Raw genomic sequence first — 6,716 nt, forward strand, 5'->3', positions numbered from 1 at the left:
GTGATTGCTTTTTGTTATATCTTTATCTGCTAGATTAAAGAGCCCTTTTAGTACCTGGTATTTTCTCCCAATGAAGGTACTTAGACACTGGGATCAAGTCACCTCGTGATATTCTTTTTGACAAGCTAAACATTGAGCTCTCTAAGTTTCTCACTGTAAGGCATTTTTTTCCAGCTCCCGAATGAGTTTCGTGGCTCTTTGCAGCACCATCTCCAATTTTTCATCCTTTTTAAAATATGGACACAAGAACTGGACAGAGTATTCAGTTTTTGGTTTCACCACTGCTGTACACAGAGGTGAAATAACCTCCCTACTTCTACTTGCTTCTCACCTGTTCATACGCTCAAGGTTTGCATTATTATCTCTCTTTGCCACAGCACTGCACTGGGAGCTCTGTTCAGTTGTTTGTGGAGTATGATCCCTTCCATCTTTTTCAGTGTCACTGCTGACCAGGATATTGTCCTCAGGTCTGTAGATATGGTCTGCATTCTTCATATTTAGAGCTAAGACCTTGCATTAGGCTGTATTAAAACACATTTTGTTTGAATGGGCCCAGCTTAAAAAACAATCCAGATCACTTTTAATGACTGCTCTTCATTTACCACTCAACTAATTTTTGTATCACCCACAAATTTTATCAGCTGTGATTTTATATTTACTTCCAGATCATTGATAAAAAATATTGAATAATGTTGGATTGATGTTAATTATGTGGATTTTTATTTTTGTGTATATGCCAGAATATTTGTTTCTGTATTTTATAACATGCTGCCAACTGCTTGATACTGCACAACACAGAAAAGGCACAGCAGTGCTCCTGCCCCACAGGGCTTGCTTGCAGTCAAGGGCCAAATCATAGCCCATAGGAGGGGACTTTTTGGAACATTCACACAAATTCGCTACTGGGTGAGGCAAGCTCAGTTTTGCTACTTCACACACACATGTTTAGAGTTTATCCCCAAACCTGGCAGACCCCAGAGGATCTGTGGAAGGCCAGGGTCAGTTACACAGAAGCCTGCTGCCTCCACACCAGTTCTGCACCCCAGGGGCCTCACGCAGCACCATGGTAGCAGAGCAGCAATGGGGCCATCCTAAAATTACCCCTTGCCACCATGACCCTTGGTTCTGGAGGTATATTTCCTCTTCTGAGTAAGTTCTGCAGGGCCAGAAAGGGAACTATTTGCATCGCCTAGCCCTGAGCCTCCAATTCTTTCATCTGGCCCATTCAGTCCCACCCACCCATCGGCACAGACCCAAGACAACAGGGAGAGGACTGCAGGCAGGGGAACTGTACTTTGAAGATGGCTGAGCCCTCGTGGAGAATACATGTTAATCTCAGGGGAATGTTGCTGTCTAGTTCCAAGTAACTTAACCCCAGATATCACAGGACAAGGAAGCCTTAAATTTACAGTTTTCTTTATTTTATAAACCTGTGAGAAAAATGATGAATTTCAGAAGAGATGGTCGTGGTGAAGGGGGTGCACGGACACAACAGATAATTTGCTCTGCTGTTTGATCCACTGCAGGCGCAGAACTAGGTTGTATCACTGCTAGACGCACAGCCCAGGTGAATCCAGGAGCAGCCCTGCCTTCAAACACATTGACTGAGCATGTGCACAGTGGGTCACAAAGGACAGTTGTGAATTCAGCAATGTTACAAAACATGCAGTTGTCAAGATTGTATAACAGCTGCTTTGGGAACAGATAAGTACCTGCTGTTGAAGGACCATGGAGGATGTAGAAACTGATAAGTTCAGGATCCCCAGTGAGAGAGACTTTCAGATTGATGTACACAAGCTAGAATTGGAGAGAAGGAACGAGGAAGCTGAGGAGTGTTTCTGCTTGGTTCTTTCCTCACTGGAACATCATAAGACTACAAGTTCAGTTCCTGCATATTGTCAAAAGTCTGAGGTGGCATCATGCACATCAGCACTCTCAGCTGCAGGACATTTACTGCAGTTATTTCCCTCTGGTAAGATTACTATTTATGATTTTATTTTATAGATTCCAAAGTGTACGAGTTGCTTCACCCAAGAACAGCCCTTATCTCAGTGATCTTACAATGTACATTTTAGATGTAACAAACCAAGTGAGGGTTGTAAATAGTAGGTGGAGATGGGACAAGAAAGGATAAAGGTTAGGACCACACAATAACATGCTTGTTTACTTTAGGCATGTGCACACCTTGGTGACTCTTTTTTGTTTATTTAAGATACAGGTCAGGATAACAGAAATAGGGAGTATTATCAACTTATTTATTGTGGGCATCTCAGCTTATTGCACATTTTTAATGCACCCATCACTATACAATCTGGGTGCCCCACAAAAATTTGAGATATATTATCCTCCTAAATGGGAGAATGTACCGGCATTCACTCTGCTAAAGTTATCTTATAATGATTCAATCCTGGCAGGAAATCCCCAGGTCAGCATTGTTAGGGATACTCCTGCCCTGACTGTTGGGAAATACATACAGTTAGATTGTACCCCTCTTACATTACTACACAAGTAATTCTGTTGAAATCAAAGGGACTACTTGCATAAAAAAGGTATCGCTGCTCAGCATAAGTAAGGGTGGTGGAACAATCTGGCCCTATGTAAGTTGGCTGTTCTTGCTCTGCTCTCTCAGGGCCTGACCCAGCTTCCTTTCATGTTAAAGGGAGTTATGCCAGTGACTTCAAGGGAAGCGATAGTAGGGCCTGAAAACTCAAACCATCTCTGTCAAAGTCAATGGAAAGATTTGTATTGACTCAGTGGAAATTGGATTGGCCCCTAAATGTGGTAAATCTTGATGGTTTCCAGACACATGGGGAAAAAAAAAGGTCCTGGCCATGAAGAGCTTACAGTTTCAGTTAGATATAACACAGCAGAAGAAGAGAAAAGCCTATTGGGGAGAGGGCAGGGAAGGATGATGGGTACAACAAATAAGGCTCACATAATTTGTTTTGTTGCATATATATCATGTTGGTTCCAGTTTTTTGTTTTTTTCCTAATGAAGTCAGACCCGTCCCCCTCTCTCCCCCCCGCCCACTATGTTTAATCATGTCTTTGGTTCCACCCTTGAAATTTCATGGAGGAGTTAAATGAAACTGAGATGGGCATGTTAATGCAAGGCCTTTGAGAGGAAAATGATTTGGGTAGAAAACTAGGCCTGATTCTCCCAGGCTCTCAGCTCTTTTTCTTTTCTTTGGCAGATATTTGTCTTTTACATTTTGAGTGCCCCAAGAGGTAGAATTGTGGCACTGAGGTTTTAAACAGGAAATATGGTATTTCAATTAAGTGTACTATTTGAATAGCAGAGATGAAACTCCACCCAGCCCCAGATGTCATGGAATAGTGATAATGCAACCAAGATACTTCTCCTTTCCAAAAAACCCAGTGCAGTCCTAGCATATTCCTTGCACTCTTTGACACTTCCCATCAGCACAAAGAATCAGAAAGCTCACATTTCCAGTTGAAGAGCAGAGGATGGCTCTGGATAGATTTATTACTTTAGTTCTGTTTCTCAGATAACTAAGGTGACATGAAGATAACCATCATGTTTTTTAAATGTCAGCTTGGTATATTACAACTCTGTATGGGGAGATACTAATACAAGAAGATTGTAAATTCCAAATATATCAATAAAAGGAAAGAGGATCCTTATCTACAGGTCATCGATTGACTGGACGCACCAGTCAAAGAGAGCATTATAAAATTTAAACACATGCTGCATTTAAGAAATGGAGATGTGCCATCTTTGTAGCTCAGTAATCAGAGCTGCTTAAGTAATTGTCTTACTGCTAATTTAATTTGACAGTGAAGCTGATACTGAATACTTCTGATGACCTTGCTGACAAATTAAAAACAGTAGTGCATCGGTAAATATTACAGCGTTAGCTCTCAAAAGGAATAATACTATCATGCAAACCTGATTCCATTTTTCAGTACTGTAGATGCAACATTTTGGAAATGAGATGAATTAAATTAATGCAGCAAAAACAAAATTCCATGGATGAACTTTCTAAAGTCTATAATTATAGAAAAATAATTAAAAGTTTAGTGGTTAGCTCAGGGAACTGTGAGTTGGGACTCTTGGGTTCTTTTCTTGGCTCTGCTTGTATAGCCATGGAGTCACAGTCTCTCTGTGTTATGCCAGTTTCCTCATTCGTAAAATTAATATCAAGCCACCTACCTCCCAGGGCGCTTTGAGTCTTAATTAATAAGTGTTTGTAAAGTACTTTCAGATCTCCAGGTACAAGCTGTTACAGAGCTGCAGAGCATTATTATTATTACTTTAGCTTAGTTTCACACTGATGAATGTCACACTGGTGAGTGGTGTATGGAAGCTTTTTCTCTGATAATAATCCGGGCATAGGTATTTCAATCCAAGGATCTCAAACACTTTACAGACATTAATTAATGAAACCATGCAAGGCAGGGAAGTATTGTCCCCACATTTTTTAGAGGAACTAGGAGGCTAAGTAACTTGCTCAAGATCACACATAAACCCATGGTACAGTAGGGAATTGACAGATGCCCTGACTTCCAGTCCTGTGCTTTAATCACAGGATCATCGTTTTTCTAAGTGCATTTCATTAAAGAAATGTTAAATTCTGGCTCAGCTGGTAGCTCAGAAAGTTGTCATTCTGGCTACCCATATCTGGAAGCAAGCGCATGACTTTTATAATGCAGGCCAAGAGAACCTTGAGGGAGAGGACACAGACTTTTTCACACTTGACTACATCCCAGCAGCCTGTTTAAGTAATGACAATGTCAGAAGTGCGCAATGTACTTGTAGCTGTGTCAGTCCCAGGGTATTAGACAAGGTGAGTAAGGTAATGTCAGAAGTGACTCTTATATGCTCTCCAGGCTGTGGTGACTGTTTTGCACCCATTTGATTTAAAGGAAAGAAAACTAGTATTTTAAGGAGAAAATATGGGTAAAAAATAAATGTGGTTTGTCTCTAACTGATTTCATACCTGGACTCAGAAAGGTACATGTCATCTGTGACAGTGTAACAGTGAATGAAGGGCAGGTAATGCTTGGATACTTAACGCTTCACTGTAAAGATTAAGGGATAATGCTGGAAGGTAAAATGCCTTAACTTGTCAAATGAGCACATTTTTATTCTCCATGTTTTTCAGGCACTCCTACCCTCATTTGACTCCAGACAGATCTGGAACTACCTTTACCTTTGTCTGTTCAGGAGGCTGATTCAGCCAAAGTATGTTCTGGGAATTTTTGCTCATCTACCACTCACCCTGAATTTCTAAGTGTGAATCAAAGCATCTCCAATAAACTTTCATTTGCTGCTGTGGCCCAGAATTCAGCACCAAAGAGCAAAAATGAAAACTGGACATCTTCATGAACTTTGAAAAACAGCTGCTCTGATAATGTAAAATGTCCTCAGAAAAGTTATGAGACTGATCAACTGTCAATAGCTATAGAAAGTGCATATCATGGCTAACCAGAGCCTGAAGATTGTGTTTTGTATTCTTTGGATAACTGTGTTTGTTCTTAGTGAAGATCTCACCTGCAAATAAGACTATAAACAGAGCTGAAAAGGGAAGGAGAAAGAAGAAGGCATCTTTGCCAAGGAGCCCGGTAGCTGTGAAAGCTGCAGTGTTCTGGTGTAGAAGAGATTTGTGTGTATATGACAAACCTGCATTAATAAAGACACAGGATCTTGAGGTTCCAATTATCCCTGTTTTCCAGTGGAGCTTCCATGAAGAAAATGGGCAGAATTATACATTGGCAGCTGGAGGAGCTATCAGATATGGGCTTCCCCATGCCCTGCCGCAGCTGAACCAGTCTCTGCTGGCCACGTTTAAACTCTTTTTGAGATCTTTTAAGACAAAAAAACTTGTACCTTTCCCTATATTCCAGTTTTTGTGGGAGATGACATTTAAGTATTCATATGAGTCTTTTGGCTAGCTTCTAGCGTATTTTACAACCTGAAGAATGACTGGGGTTTTGAAAATGACCCTCAAAGGAACATGGACTGGAATTTTGCCTTTATTTGTCTTTTTATAATGAATAAGCCTTTTTTATGTCATCTTCCACTAGTGATATTTGGTTTCTCTTTCTATTGTTGTGTATTTATTTTTATTTTCAAATCATTATTTTGAAGTAGGAAAGGAAGCGTTAGACTAAAAACTTGTTATATCTTTGTGGCTGCAAATCAACCATCCTTTCATAATCTACTGGTTTGTGTATAAATCACCATTGCCCTCTAGTGGATGGAATGTCAAACGTATTTGTACGTGCCTAGGTTCTGAACTAGTGGAACTGATTTTCCTAGGTCACAGGTTTGGTAGATAAAAGTTCAATTTTCACACCTGTTGCCACATGCTGGTGACTGGTATATATTTGTGCCTACATGTTGTTGCATTTGACTCAGCATAATGTGCCTAAGTATTGCTGATCATATTGTATGCAAGAGCATCTTCTGTTCTAAAACTATTAAAGTAGCTAAGCAATAGTTTCTTGCTTCTTTGGACTGTGGCAATTTTGTTATGTGAAGGTTGAATATATAAATTTCTAAACATATGGCTTACACAGTCCATTTTTTTAAAGAAACTGGAAGGAAAATGGTTCTGTGGTATGAATTTCTCATGTCAAGGAGCAAAATGGAGGGTAAATAGTAAGAGATAAAAATACACAGGGATATAACTATATATTGGAATTATTACATAGTGGTTAAATGAAATTTCACCATGGAACCTGAATACGTG

The 6,716-nt window shown here is 40.0% G+C and overlaps 1 protein-coding gene across 1 annotated transcript in view; it reads left to right on the forward strand.

Moving 5' to 3' along the window:
* PPP1R3E (protein phosphatase 1 regulatory subunit 3E) overlaps nt 1-6,476 on the forward strand; it is a 29,076-nt gene extending 22,600 nt beyond the window's left edge. Inside the window, exons 3-4 of the mRNA XM_073308037.2 lie at nt 1,527-1,972; nt 5,127-6,476. The gene's annotated coding sequence lies outside the window, so the exon portion shown is untranslated. The remainder of the gene's footprint in view (nt 1-1,526; nt 1,973-5,126) is intronic.
* The last annotated feature ends 240 nt before the right edge of the window (nt 6,477-6,716 follow it).

The sequence above is a fragment of the Lepidochelys kempii genome, chromosome 12 (assembly GCF_965140285.1).
Source record: "Lepidochelys kempii isolate rLepKem1 chromosome 12, rLepKem1.hap1, whole genome shotgun sequence".
Lineage (NCBI taxonomy): Eukaryota > Metazoa > Chordata > Testudines > Cheloniidae > Lepidochelys > Lepidochelys kempii.